General features: G+C 47.7%; 1 protein-coding gene and 1 long non-coding RNA gene across 4 annotated transcripts in view; one reads left to right on the top strand and one right to left on the bottom strand.

Moving 5' to 3' along the window:
- Window positions 1-14,225, top strand: part of LOC128124013 (uncharacterized) — a 30,508-nt gene extending 16,283 nt beyond the window's left edge. Inside the window, exons 2-5 of one of the 2 annotated variants that reach the window (XR_008222813.1) lie at window positions 7,901-8,061; window positions 11,025-11,216; window positions 13,170-13,272; window positions 13,546-14,225. This is a non-coding gene — a long non-coding RNA (uncharacterized LOC128124013). Of the gene's footprint in view, window positions 1-7,900; window positions 8,062-11,024; window positions 13,273-13,545 lie in introns of both variants that reach the window. The other variant, XR_008222812.1, reaches the window with a different exon arrangement.
- The window catches only part of Gpam (glycerol-3-phosphate acyltransferase, mitochondrial), a 64,336-nt gene extending 49,806 nt beyond the window's left edge, over window positions 1-14,530 (bottom strand). For both annotated transcript variants that reach the window (XM_052760250.1, XM_052760247.1), the window contains exon 1: window positions 14,233-14,530. The gene's annotated coding sequence lies outside the window, so the exon portion shown is untranslated. The remainder of the gene's footprint in view (window positions 1-14,232) is intronic.
- Between the last annotated feature and the right edge of the window lie 407 nt (window positions 14,531-14,937).

Here is a 14,937-nt window from a genome sequence, read left to right as displayed (position 1 = left end):
CTGAGCGGCTGTGGGACTGGCGGGCAAGAGATTTGTCCTGACTGTGGGCCAGGCAGGAAAACTCCAGCTACAGTTAGGGATGGTGATACATTACCAGAAACCCAGCACTTAGGAGGTGGGGTCAGGAGGATTAGCAGTTCAAGGCTAGTCTCAGCATGAGGCCAGCCTGGGCTGCACAAGGGTCTACCTTGAAATTAAAAATAAATAAACAAATGAGTAAATAAGTAAGTAAATAAACAAATAAATAAATAAATAAGAAAGCTACATATGTGAGTCAAAAATGTGTATTCTCCTAAAACACACATTTGCACAATACTTCTGATACAGGCTATGGTGTGTGTATCTATGTGGGAGGGGTGGAGCTATGCTGGGCTTGAACCCAGGCCCTTGCAAACACTGGGCAAATGCTTTACCATTGAGCCACCAACATCCCAGCCCTCACACGGAAGCTTAATCAGCAGGGTCACGTGTGAATGGCAGTAAGAACAGGAACTTAGTCCAAGTATGACATTCAGAAGTCAACAGGGTTATATAAGGCAACAGGAAAGGAGATCCCATGCCTGAATGCTCAGTTTTATAAGAAGTAGGAAGGGATTACACTTATACACATAGCCTCCATGTTTCTTGACATGTGACATCATAGGACTGTGCCAGCAGGAATGCCATCACATATGTGGCCCCTCAACCTTACACCTCCAGAACTTTGAATATATAGACCTCTTTTCCTTATAAAGTTAGCCTTCCTTGGGTATTTTGTTATAGTAACAAAAGGCTGGTTATACTGCTTCAATAAGGGTGATTTTGAGGATGATAAAGGTGGAGAATGAAGGAGATAAAAGGGAAGTTATCTAAGTCAGAAGGCAGGGATTGTGGTTCCAATGTGAATTGTCCCCCACAGGGTCATGTGTTTAAGCACTTGGTCCCAGCTGGTGGTGTTTGGGGGAATATTCTGGAGCCATGGGCACACAGGGCCTAGCTGTTAGATGTAAGCCACTGGAGGAGCCTTCAGATCTCTAGTCCAGCTTCATTCCACCACTGAGATTTCAGCTTCCCAATCCTCCAAGATGGGAAGGAGCTGCGCCACCGATGCTGCCACCCTGGACTGAGCCCCTCCAGATACCACAACTTCTCCCCCGGGGTACGGGGCACCTTCCCAAACTGTGAGCCTAACCAGCCCCTGTCTCTGTGAGTTGTGTCTGTTGGGTAGCTTTGTCATGGCAACAAGAAAAGCAATTGCTACAGTAGGCAATCTAAAAGTCTGCTGGACTTCCAAGCAGAGTATACAGTTGCACTTCATGACTGTGGCTACTGCATGGATATTATTAGCAATTGTGGGGGCAGTTTGGGTAACTGATGGTATCTGAGGCTTTTATTAAGCCTCAAGCAGGTAAAATATTATCACACAGGCCCTTCACGCCTATTCAGCGATTAGGACAAAATAGAAATGCTAATTATGGAACCAGAGCCATGAATGCTTATCTGGTGGCCTTCTGTTGCTGGAAACTGTTGGAAGCTTTGAGATTACATTAACTGATATGCCTTTTAAGTGCTCTACCTGGAGAAGCATGAAGATTCCTGATAGAGTGATTTCAAAGAGTTACTGGCATTAGCCTAACCATTTGTCAGGTGAGTTAGGGCACTGTATGGAGAAAAGCCCCAGGAGATGGCTAAGCTTAGTAGAGTGGTGTGATGGGATTTTCACAACAGACACAGGGCTTGTGAGACCCCCTGCTCATTCCTGTGCTCATTCCTAGTTCCAGTGGTGACCAGTGCCAGCATCAAGGAGGAATCTACTTCCTACAAAGAACGAGGATTGAGGCCACAGGCCCGCGTTCACGCTGTCCCAGCTCTGTCTCAGATTTCCCTGATTCTGAGCTGAACCCCTTCCCCGGGCACAGGCTCTCACCTGCTTCTACCCTGTCTGCTGTCCCTCACCTGCCCTTTGCCACTCTCCTCTCCCTCAATGCCACAGTCCCCGCGGCCACCTCTTTCTTCTGGAATCAGTCAGTCTAAGCTCCTCTGGCTCAGGGCCTGTGTTTCTGGTCCCGCCTGCCAGGACCGCGCCTCCTCGAGTGTTTATATTGCTGATTCATTCTTATTTTTAGCTCTCAGCTCCATTTGCACTTTCTGTCCCAGCCTTGTCATTTTATCCTCTGTCATTCTACTTTATTTACAGCGCCTACCACTGTCTAAAATTAACCTGTCCTTTCCTTTTCCTGATCACTACCTTTCTTGCTCCCAGCAGAACGTAAGCTCAGGGAAGGCAGACTTCTGATAGGCGTTTGCTCTGCAGAAGGATGAGCAGTCACCCACACTCACACTTGCTCGATGTGGGAGTGAGTGGCCATCAGAGCTACCACTTAACTGAGCACTTACTCGGTGCCGGGCACATGGTGTAGGTTTCTGTAAATACAGTCTCACTCAGTCCTCCCCCAAGCCCTTCAAAGTAGGCACTTATCATCCCCATTGAGTGGATGCTGCTTTCATAGAGGGATTATGCAACTTCCCAATGTCACAGCTAATAAGAAATCAAAACTCTATTTGAACACCAGTATGATTGACTCCAACACTAATACTATAAGTTAGGAGTCAGAATATTATTTTTTTAATGAACCAGATAGTCAATATTTTGGGCTTTGCTAACCATATGGTCGCCATGACAACTGCTCAATCCTGATGTGTGAAAGAGGCCACAGATAACACATAAGCAAATCAATGGGGCCGTGTGCCAGCACAACTTTATTTACCAAGCAGGTGGTGGGCAGGAACTGGCCCGTGGGCCATGACTAATCGTTCCCTTTTGAAGTCTTTATTCTGTGTAATACTGGAAAGAAACTAAAATGAATGAGTAGAAGAGGTTTGGGAGGTGTCTCAGTGGGCAATGTGCCATCTCAGCTTGTCACACAGACATGACAACCTGAGTTCAGTCCCAGTATGCACATAAAAAGCGAGGCACAGTAGCACACACCTGCAATCCCAGGGTTGGGAAGGTGGAGAGAGGATTCCTGGGGTGTGCCAGTCGGCCAGTCTAGCTGAATTGGTGAGCTCAAGTTTAGTGAGAGAACCATGTCTCATTCATCAAGGTGAAGAACAGTAGAGGAAAACACCTGACCTCAACGTTCAGCTTCCACTCAGCTATGCACATGCTCCTGCACACACATGATCATACACACACACACACACACACACACACACACACACACACACACACACACGAGAGAGAGAGAGAGAGAGAGAGAGAGAGAGAGAGAGAGAGAGAGAGAGAGAGAGAGTATAAGAAAAGCATTAAGCATGTGATCTATGCAAGGTGAGTCTCTTCAAACAAGGAAGACAGCAGGCAGGTAAATGGTCAGTTGGGAAGGTTAAATGGAAGGCAGGATTCTGACAGGACTCAGGGCTGTGCCCAACACTTGACCGTTCTTGGCTGTGGTCCTTACTATAGTGTAACCTTCCTTTAGGATCACAGTGGAGATTAACTCATTTACTTCCTTTGGCCAAGGTTTCATTCTTACTGTAATTAGACGTGATTTCACAGGCCAACACCCTCAAACACCTGCATACACATCTACACCAGAAGTCCCACTGAAGGAAGGACTACACAAAGTAATCACGCTAAGTGCTGCCTCTCTCAACTGAGCCTGAGACAAGGAAACATTCTGGTCTTTTCCCAGCAAGCAGACTTAGGGGTGATGGATCACAGGCAGAGCGAGGCCCACAGCTCTGAGCCAGCCCAGAGGGATCTCTTGCCATCTCATTGAGTGTTGTGTGTGTTGAGTTGTTTGGCTCTCAACCCTGAGTATCAGCATTACAGTGAGAGACCAGTTTGCCAGTCCCTTGGATCCGTGTTGAACTTTGAGACGGTGAGAGCCAGGGACAAAGGATGTGTTTTTTATAATGCTGGCTATGCATACACAACACAGCTGCAGTCTGGATTTTAAAGGGCCTGTCTTCCTTGGGCGCTCTGCTTTGAGAGACAATGCATTGATGTATGAGATTGAGCGTGTGCATGCACATGTCTGTATGAAGTATATGTGGCATGCAGAAAGGGAGGTGCTGGGGAAGAATTGCATATTTGTGTAATATATGTGTATATGTGTGTGTGTGTGTGTGTGTGTGTGTGTGTGTGTGTGTGTGTGTGTGTGTGGTCTGTGTGATATGTGTGGGGTATGTGTGTATGTGGTCTACATGTGTGTGAAATGTGTGGGATGCATCTGTGGTATGTGTGTAGTGTACATGTGTGCTATGTGTGGTGATATTTTGTGTCCACCAATATAGTGTGCACCCCAGTAAAGCTTTTCTGAGGATCAGAGGAAAAAGCCAGCCACGTTCTTACCACTTGGAAATCCTCAGCCAAAGAGACCTACTTCCTGTATACCCACGCTTATTTGCCTTTCTGTTCCGAATCTCTCTTCCTCTCTCCACCCAGCTACATCACTTCCTGTCTGTCTGTACAGACCTCCAGACCTCTATGGTTAGTTCTGGGATTAAAGGCATGTGTCACCACACCTGGCTCTGTTCCCAGTGTGGCCTTGAACTCACAGAGATCCAGATGAATCTCTGACTCTCAAATGCTGGGATTAAAGGTGTGTGCTACCATTGCCTGTCTTCTATGTTTAGTATAGTGGTTGGCTTTTTCCTCTGATCCCCAGATAAGCTTTATTGGGGTGCACAACATATTGGGGGACACAATATATCACCATAGCTATGTACATGGATTTGTATGGTGGTGTGTACAATGTGTGTATATGGTATGTGTAATATATATATATATATATATATATATATCTATATATATGTATGGTGTGTATATGACATGAATGTGTGGTGTGTAGGTGATATGTGGTATGTGTGATGTGTATGGTATGTATGTGTAGTATGTATGTGGTATGTGTAGTGTGTACATACTGTACATATGATATGTATGATGTATAAGTATGGTGTGCATGTGTGGTATGTATGTGGTATATGGTGTGTATAAGTGATGTGTATATGGTATATGTAGTATGTATATGTGATATGTATGGCTTGTGTGGCTTTCACATGGTATGTGTAGTCTATATGTGTATTAGGCATATAGTATGTATCTGTAATGTAGTGTGATATGTGTATGGTATGTGTAGTTATATGTGTGGCACATCTGCGTGGCACACATGTGTGATGTTCATATGTGTGGGTGTGGAGAATTAGAACCCCTCCCCAGGGTAACCTTGTGTAATTAGAGACACAGTAGGGGAAGCAATCATTTTCCTGACCCGGAAGAAGTTATCCCACTAGCAACAGCTATGAAGCAAGCTTTCCATAAACTACACACGGGTCTTAGTTTCATTTTCTTCAACTTTTGTACAGTTTTCTAAAAATGGGCTTTCAGTGTTTGAACAAGAAAGCAGCCTCAGCAAGAGGGAACCAGTGTCTGCAAGAGATGCCAGCTCCGTTGTTAATCAGCACTCGGTGCCTGGGAAACCCTCCCCAACTGGCCTCTATCCAAACTGCTTTTCTTATGGGTAACGAGTCCGCCTCTTGCCTTTCCCCCACCAACTCCTGCGCTTTAACTGTGTTTGCCATTTCTTTGTACTGCAGGTAGTCGCTACTCAAGTGTTCTAGTTACTTTTCTATCCCTGTGATAAAATACCACGGCCAGTGCAACTTATACAAGAACGCATTTAATCTGGTTTACGGTTGCAGAGGCTTCAAGTCTATGATGATGGAACAAAGGAACAGCTGAGAGCTTACATCTTGGCCCTCAACCATGAGGCAAAAGAGATGACTGGGAATCACAAAAATTTCCTGAAATCTCAAAGCCTGCCCCCAGTGATACACCTCCTCCAACAAGGCCACACCTCATAATCCTTCCTTAAAAAGTTCTACCAAATGGGACCAAGTATTCAAACACAAGTCCATGGGGGCCATTCCCATTCAAACCACCACATTAAGGATGTGGAGTTGGATGGGTAGGGAGGTGAAAAGGTGGAGAGGATCTGGGAGGAGTTGGGAAATGGGGAAAACATGGTCAGAATATATTGTATAAAAATAAACTAAAGTAGTACAGATTATTGACAGTGGATTTCTATTCAGTACTTGATACCAACAGGACCATGGTATCAACTGTGTGCTCTCTATAGGTAATATTATTTCACAATTTTCCAAGCAAGGATGGACCCTACCATGAACTCAGTTCCGACAGACAGTTGAGACTCTGGAAGGAGACCTGAGTTCCCCAAGATGAGCTGAGTAGCAGTTGGCCAGACCGGGGTTGGAATGAGAGCTAATTTCGTCAAGAACTGCTTTCTCTAGAAGGTCTCCAGATACCTCAATGGAGAGGAAAACACAGGCTCCCATTTCCTCACCCTGAAGTCCTTCTTACTCGGTCACCATGTCACTCCCCAAAGCAGGGTTCCAGTCACCAATGAGCTTTCCCCAGCTCTGACACAGCGGCCACCATGCTGTGAGGCACAGCCTCTGCCTTGGTTACACGTAGAATTCAGAGGGGGTGGGAGCAGTTGGTGCCCCAGGAGGAAGAAGAGATCTAGCAGCACCCATAGAAGGAGTACCCTTGCTCTTGGTCCCTTGTCATTTGCATGCATAAGCAAGCGGTGAGCATAATGAGCAGTGAGCAATGACTTCTGCAAGTCTGTGCATCAGAGAATCTTCCTCAAAAGAAAAAACAACTCCTTCAAGGAAGGCCCTGGTCAACAATCTGGAAATACACTCCTTCACACACAAGGCTCAAGGAAGGGGGCATGCTAAGAGCAGGAAGATATGGAGAAGTGTTGTGAAATGTCCTCTGGACATGGCATGCTGTTGTACACATGCAGCTGAGGTTACTTGCACAAGATGAAGCCAGTTAAAAGCTTCCAGCAGGAGCCAGGTGTGATGGAGCACTCCTTTAATCCCAACACTCAGAAGGCAGAGGAAAGCAGATCTCTGTGAGGCCAACCAAAGATGCATAATGAGACCCTGTCTCGAATTAATTGGTTAATTAAAATAGAATTCCAGCACTTAGCCAGGAGGAGCTCCAAGGCCTTACCCTTTGCTGGGGAGCTACTGGCAGCTGCTGACTCTGGGGGAGGGGGCGGGCGAATGACTTTTCTTTGTGTAGGTTCCCAGAAGATGACCCCACACCCACCGACATATGGGTGACACTAACAGGACTCAGTGGCTTATAAATTATTTTGAAAAGACATGCAGTTGGTAGGGAAATAGTTGTGTTGAGGGGAGCAGAGGCAGAGAATATCAGAAGGAAGGAGTAGGGGTGAGTATGATCAAGATACATTGCATAGACGTGTGAAGTTTTCAAAGAATAAAGATGCTAGAATTTCTTAACTACAAAAAGAAATAAAATAAAAGACCCTTGCTCCGGCCACACACCTGGCTGATGGGAACACCACTGATGCCTGCCACCGTACTCTAGGCATACACCCTCCAGCTGCTGAACAGCCATCAGACGACTGCCACAGAGAGGCACGCAGTGGGGAAAGCTGTCTAGGAAAGGAGCCCAGGGAAGTCAACCACCTTATGTGAGTTCAAGTGGACAAGGCCTGTTGTTCACCAGTCTGGACAGCTCTGGAATAAGCACCCAAGGAAGGTTCCAGAAGACAGCAGCTCAAGACCAAGCAGCAACCCCACACCCACACTCACCTGAGGGCTGTTGCTGCTTCTTGCTCCCCACGCTCCACCCCTCCCTATGCTTAGGTTGCTGATTAGTCACAGCAATGAAGCCAGAGAAAACTTTTAATAGCTAAACGGGCAAGTTAAAAATAGTAGCAGTCAAGGGTCACATAGATTAAGGTAGAAACTTCCAGAAAGAAGTTGTCTCTGTCTCTAAAACAGATTAGTCAGTTGTATTAGCATTCTCCGCAACAGGCCACACTCTTTTTCTTTTCTTTTCTTTTTTTGGCTACAGTACACGCAAGGAAGAGAGGTGGGCAGACAGCGAGAAGAGAGCGTCTATCGATATGATGCACGAGTCTGACTCTAAGCAGCTTCTCGGTCCAAGCGTGAGCCTTTTCCATGCAGTTGAACATGGCTAAACAAACCCACCTTACAGATGAACATCTACACTGGGTGAGACCCGCTTATTTTAAACAATACATAACCCAGAAACATGCAACTGCGGCCCAATGACTTGGACACTACTACTGCGATGATCAGAATTTGAGTTGTCTGGTGGGTGTTTTCTCTTTTCCCCCACGCACTGGTGGCAGGGGGTTGCCAATGCTCTGGACCACACTGAAAATAGGGAGATAGCCAGATGTCTTCTGATCTCTTGTATACCCAGAGCAGATCTAATGGCCCCATGATTCCCCAGCCTCAGAGGAGCTGCCTGCAGGCCAAGCTAGACCAGTCTCTAAGAGCATCTAAGAGGAAGCGACAACTTGGGTTAACACAACTCCTTTTATCTTGAAATACCAATGAAAAATTGAGCAGCCTGATAACACTGGGTACCGATGGCTTTTATTTCCATTGTAACTGCTGTCTGAGACGGATAATTCCCTTTTAGAATTTCATGAGTTTGGCCCAGAAAGCAGATACGCAAGGCATTAAACATCCAGGAGCCCGGGGCACTAAGAACACAGTAGATTCTATTTAAGGGTCTGACTGTCTCAGCAAGTTGAGCATCTTAGGAAGTGTCCCTGCCACTCAGCCAGTCTGGAACCCAGACACTGTGAAATACACTCCAGGGGCTCTGCTTGGCTTTGGACATTGGTATTAGCCTTGGTGACAAGCAAGTAGTTTGTTGGACAAGACTTGCTGAGAGACCATGACGTAGAGACAAAGCAGAACTAGGTTTTTAATTGTACACAGCCATTGTATTAAACTAAACATCAAAACCTGCAATTAGGGGAAGTTGGGGGCTGGGAGGTAGCTGTCCAGTGGAGTGTTTGCCACCTCATGTGGGAACCTGAGTTCTGTTGGCATCACCCAAGTCAAAAGCTGGGTGTGGTGGTGAACACTTGGTGCCACTAGGGTGGTAAAGACAGGCACATTCCTGGAGGGCACTCCCCAGCCAGGCTTGCCTAATTGGCAAGGCCTAGGTCCCAGTGAGAGACTCTATCTCAGAAACCAGGTGGATACTGCCTGAGCGACAACATCTGAGGTTGTCCTCCGGTCTACACATGCACATCATCATACGTACACCTGCACGCACTCTCGAGCACACACATACACCTTGTAATTTTTATCATTACTTCACTGCAAAAGTCATCTGCTGCCTATGTGGTTCTGTGAGTACTGAGGAGTCAGGAGAGATCCTTGGAGAAGAAGCTTAACGGCTCGGTTAAATCAGAAAATATACCAGGACAAAGGCAGAGAGCAGAGCAGGAGTCTCAGGAGGGACAGGGCTGCCCTGTGAACATCCTGCTCCACACCACAGTCACATTTTGCACATTGCAATGTCACATTCAGTTCCTATTAATGACCTGTCCCCTCTTCTGGGCTGTGAATTCCTTAAGTGGGATTGACTCTGCCTTGTTGCTAAATTCCAGGACTAATTAGAGGTGGGTCAGGGATACTAGCCTACCTATAGAGTATTGAAGAAACAAAGTATTAAGGACCCAGAGTGATGCTTAGCAGACCCATGGCACATTTTCTGTTATCTAAGGGTGGCTGCTGTGCTGCCTAGTATGGGGGTCCCCCTATCCTGTTCAGCAGGCTCACCCTAAGCATCAGTGAACAAGATAATTACATGGGACTTAAGGGGGGTTCACTGGGATTAAGACCACTGCAAGGTGCTCGTAAACAAAATCACAGCACCCCCTGAAAGTCACTGTGGAGGTCCAGTTAGGGCATTACCAGGGGAGGGGGAGCCAGTCTTCTGCTATTGCCTGGTCCTCTGGTTTCCGTTGTCCAGGCTAAAGTTCCCATTTTCCCAGGCCCTAGTTCTTCCAAGTTGCTCTTTGGAACTGATTCAAAATACACAGTGTTACCAGCAGTGCTCAAGAGTTCCATCCATAGCAACTACCCCTCCTCTGCAGAGAAGTCTAGCTTAAGGGTTCACAGGGAAACGGATGTCCTGGCCTTTCAAGACTCAGGTGGAGCAGTGTATGGGATTGGTGGTAGTGGTTTGTTTTGTTCAGCTTGGTTAGGTTTTTTTTGGTTTGTTGTTTTTTTTTTTGTCTGTTTGTTTTATTTTGTTTTTTTTGGGGGGCAGGATTAACTGCCTTGGTTTGTGGCAGGACACTTGAAGTCCAATACACAGCTACATCCCCATTTTGGGTGCAGACAAAGCAAAGCTTCCTTACCAAGTGCAGTGAGACAGCAGGATGGGTAGGGGCTCCTGCTGAGGCACTAGGGATGGTGACAGAGTGCTTTCATTATCACACCCGGCACGACACCCAGAACCCTATTGCACACCTGAAATGCCGCCGGCAGCCAAAGAACTGGATGTCACTGATGTAGAGTGATCAGGTTCTGGGAACTGAGTGTTGACAGTGGACTCTGCCTTGTAATGGTACTGTCATTTCTGAGTGGAGGGAGAGGCGTGGGGTTGCCTTGGAGTATAATGTGCTGTCTGAACTGCCTTTGGAAATGGTCTTGGTGTAGTGTTTCTCTGCATAACATCTTTGCTCCTTTCTCAACATCTGATCCTAGAGTGCCCCATCCAATGAGGAGTTTTAAAACCCAGAATACAAGTGCAGAGTGTTCTGTGCCCTAAAATACAGTGCTGGTTCAGCCTCCCAGGAATTGTTTCCTTGAGGCATCTTTGGCTAAAACATCCAGGCCTCTGGGAGGTCCCTTTATACCTTGTGTCCAGAGCAATGGGTAAGGATTGATTCACAGACTGCTAAAGGCAGGAGCGAGGTCCCAGGTAAGGAAAGGGAGAGATGGAGCGAGTAGGTGTGCTGCCAGAGACCAAGGGGGCAGACTCTAGAAGGAAAGGTAGGGGAAGCTAAAGAGGCTTCCTTCACTGTTGTTCAGGAGCCTGAGGCTAGCTGTCTCCTTTTGTCACTTACCCTTCCAACGGCCTCCCTAGCCACTGGCTTTGTCTGGAAAACATACCAACCAACTTTTATACATGCTGTCTCTAGTGTCCTGGCCTGAGTTCGTCAAAGATGGTGATGCAGGCACACGGTACTCCGAGAGCAGGCCCAGTGGGCAGCTTTGGGAACACGCAGGGACAATCAAGGAGGAGACCAGGAGCCCATCTCCAGATCTTCAGCCCCCAGCTCACCTCCAAGGCCCTGTTCTCAGAACTCCCCCAGCAGAGAACAGCACTCTGGGTAGGTTTATCACCAGGCTGCACCTGTGGGATTTGGTGCGCAGGGAGGCAGAATGCTACCTACGGGAGGGACATAGTTCCTGAGACGGAGTAAAGAGGAAGTAGTTGTCACTGCCAGTGGGGAGCAGGAAGTAAATGCTGGCAAGGGACTTCCTGGAGATGAAGTGATCAGTCCCTCCTCCCGAAACAGCCTCTTCATTGCAGAAATGGAACAGAAATGTTCCAGAACAAGAGTCACATGGCTCTCTCTTGCCGTGAGCTTGGACATGGGTCAAGAACATCTGGGATGTCAGCATGAGCAACTCAGTCTTAAAGACCACTCAGCCCAGCTTTCTCCTCTTGTTCACAGACCCTGAGCCCCAAAGTGAGCAGGTCCTTGGCCCATGCAGGGCCACTGCTGCATGCGCCCTCAAGTGAGGCATGCAGATGCTGTGGTTTGCCAAACAGCCCTGTCTTGACTGACCCCCACTCCCTTCTGAGTCTAGTCCTTTGTCTTCTCCACAGCTGCAAACGGCCTGTTTGTATGCTGCTTTTAATGTCTGATATCCCATTCAGCCTTAGCTGCTGTGAGGGCAACTGGTTTTTCTCTCTGCTCTGTTCCCTGTGCTGAAAACACAGTAAGTCCATCACATAATCTCTTTTCTCAAAGTCATTTCATGAACAAAATATTGTACCCATTTTACAGATGGGGAAACTAAGGTTTAAATGCAAAGGAGAAACATAGGATTCAGTTAGAGATATAAAAAACAAAACCTTTTTCCTTACGTGCTCTACTATGATTCTAGTAAGATTAACTGAGCAGGGTCAGGCAGTCTATGGAAGCAGGAGGTGCCTAGTGGGGGAAGCAGATCTTGACAGAGGGTGAAGCTTAGACCTCAAAGGGTTTCATTTGGAGGTCTGTACCTACTTAACCACCATGTCCACTCAGCCAGGCTCACAAGCTGACACAGAGTCAGCACTCACAGCTCACAGGCATGAAAGCATCTTCCGGAGCATGTGGGACCCTTGCCATGCTCCTGCTATTAGCTGTCACTCATGTGCTGTTTCTTCTCTCTGCTCCACCCTGTCACTGTGCTGCGAAAACACAGGACTCTGAAATCTCCGTTTACTGAACAAACTTATACATGTTCCTTGACTTGCAGTCTGCTTATCCCTGAAATGGGTTGACACATTTCTTCCCCAGCTTGGTCTGAAGATGGAGTCGGTCAATGAAAAGCACTGGGAGGAGTGTTGAGCAGGTAGAAGATGGTTCTCCATCAGTGAGGGGTGAGAATACTACATGTCAGTAACTGTGCCGCTCCAGGGCCTGGCTGCCATGCTAAGCCTGCTCCCTGCCCGCCCGAAGCTGTTGGTCTGGCATTGGCAATAGATCAGAAACCAGCAATCACAAGACAGCCTGGAGTAGCCCAGGACAGGAAGTTCATCGACTCCTGACTTGCTTGCAGAGAGAGTAGACACACTCATCAGACAGAAACAGACATAGTAGGCATTAACTTGACCAGACCCAGGATCGGGGCAGAGCGAGGGTGCTTTTAAGCAGAACGTATTCAATGTGAGGTAGTATGAGTATGGAGGGTCTCAGAGCTCAAGTACCGTCCCTTTAGCAAGACAGAGAAGAAGAAGAGTGAAGGAGACGGCCAGCAGAGCAAGCAGAACCCAGGTCAGCCAGGCCATAGGAAGGAGGAAATGTTCCCCAAACAGCAGAAAAGAATCAGGCAGGGAGGTTAGCCCTGCCATGGCCTATCCTCCACCCCTGTCAGTCATGCCCCTTAAGTGATGAAGAAGAGCATGAGCCACTCTGGTAAGCTCCTCAGACCTATGACTGTTGCTCCCAAAAGGCCAGTGGGGCCCCCACAAATGCAGCTCCTGGGAAACCCACAGAGTAGAGAGCAAGGAGAGACCTCCATCTGTGTAGAAGCATATGCAACAGAGCTATCCTCTCCTTCCACCACAGACAACAAAGTAGAGACAACCTAGATCCAAACATTTGAGAACTGCGACACCAGGAGAGGCACACCTGGGAATGAAGATGGTGACCAAGAAAGGCTATCTGTATGGTTAGTCCCTAACCTATGATGTGCACGGGACGGGGGACTTAAGGAACCCAAAGTACCTGGGCATGGTGACACAAGCTTTGAATCCCGGCACTTGGGAGGGAGAGGCAGGCAAGCAGATCTCTGTGAGTCTGAGGCCAGCCGGGGATGCATAGTAAGACCCTGTCTCAAAGAAACAAACAAAAAATCCAAAGTAGCATGAAAGAATACTTTCCCACTCAACCACTAAAACAAAATGGCTTGCTTTGTTTTAATGCCACCTCCTTTCCTCCTCAGCCACCTCCAGGTCTGACCTAACGATTATGTCCTTTCACTGGCTCTCCTCCACCCTGGAGCCGAGCTCTCGTCTGTAGAAGTGTCCATCACAGAGCTCTCTACCAGATGCCAGCTCGGAAAACCTCTTTGTGTTGAGAATGCGATGGCATCAGAACAGTTACGGCACGTCCAACACAGATCTCAGTCCAACTGGGAAACTAACTTGGACGTGAAGTGCTTGGCTCAGAGCTTCTCCTTTATTCTTCTATTTTGCCGGAATACGGATACAAGGACTTGGAGTCTTATCCCTCAACCGCACATTTGAAGGTCGTGTCCCATTTGCAAATCAGATTTATGTTTCAAGTGAAAGCAATTTTTTTTTTCTCTGAGCCAGGGTAACAGATGGCAGATGTCTACAGAGTATGCAGACCTCAAGAAGAATTGCTTGGGGTGCAAACAAACCCATGCAACAGCTGTATTACAAACACCCCCGCATGTGACCCAGGCAGCAAACACCTTCTGCCCAAGAGTGTCACTTTTCAGAAATGTGCCATGATGCTCAGCTCTCTCTCCTTAGACTTGCTTCCTCCACCTTCATCTACTCATTCTGTGTTCCACTTCATTTCTTTCCCAGACTCAACCTATCCCCATATCTAAAGCCATTGTACCCTGAGAAATTGGTCCCCACGTTCCCAGTTGCTCAAGTACCTGTATCCTTGATGAGGTGTCTGAGGAATTATTTCCAGTCAGTTGACTAGCAAAGCTGTCCCAGACAGCTTCAGAAGAAGACGGCCTCGAGCGTGGGTGATGTAAAAGCTCCTCCAGGGGCCTATTTGTGTGACTGGAGGCCGGAGGTCTTTGGGTGCACTGCAGTAGCCCCAGAAAAGCACCGCAGGCAGCAGCAAACACTCCCAGGATGGTTTTGCAACGGCAGAGGAGGAAAGAGAAGGCTCTTTCATCAAATAATAACCAGCAGGAGATAAGGCCTGCTAGGCTGAGCTTAATCAGCCAATCGCAAGCTTGAGAGCATGAGAAGAGGCAGACCCAGGCTTCTGGAGCCAGTTTTAGGGCTTGTTATAATTTAATGATGCTGCACGGGGGTGGGGGGTGGGGGGTTGGGGTGTCTTCTTGGCTTTGCCTGGTGGGGATTTTCTAACCACGGAGCAAAGCTCTGTGCTCAATAGCCCATTCTCCATGGGGGGCAGCTGCTCTGAGCATGGCAGGGGTCACATGGAGCTCTAGGCTCCCAGCCTGGCTGTGTCTGCTTTGCCAAGAGTTCTTTCCCACCGCCTCTGGGGAGCTGAGAAAGAGGCCTGAGTGGAGCTGAGCAATGTAGGGGTCAACAGAGGGCAAGCAGGTCTGACACTGAGTATGCAGCTCCCTGTTGGTGGCATTGGTGAGGCCAGGGACACC

The sequence above is a fragment of the Peromyscus californicus genome, unplaced genomic scaffold (genome assembly GCF_007827085.1).
Source record: "Peromyscus californicus insignis strain IS unplaced genomic scaffold, ASM782708v3 Scaffold_4__1_contigs__length_199733344, whole genome shotgun sequence".
Taxonomy (NCBI): Eukaryota; Metazoa; Chordata; class Mammalia; order Rodentia; family Cricetidae; genus Peromyscus; species Peromyscus californicus.
Note: the sequence above shows the minus strand (reverse complement) of the source record. Positions and strands in the feature narration are given on the sequence as shown.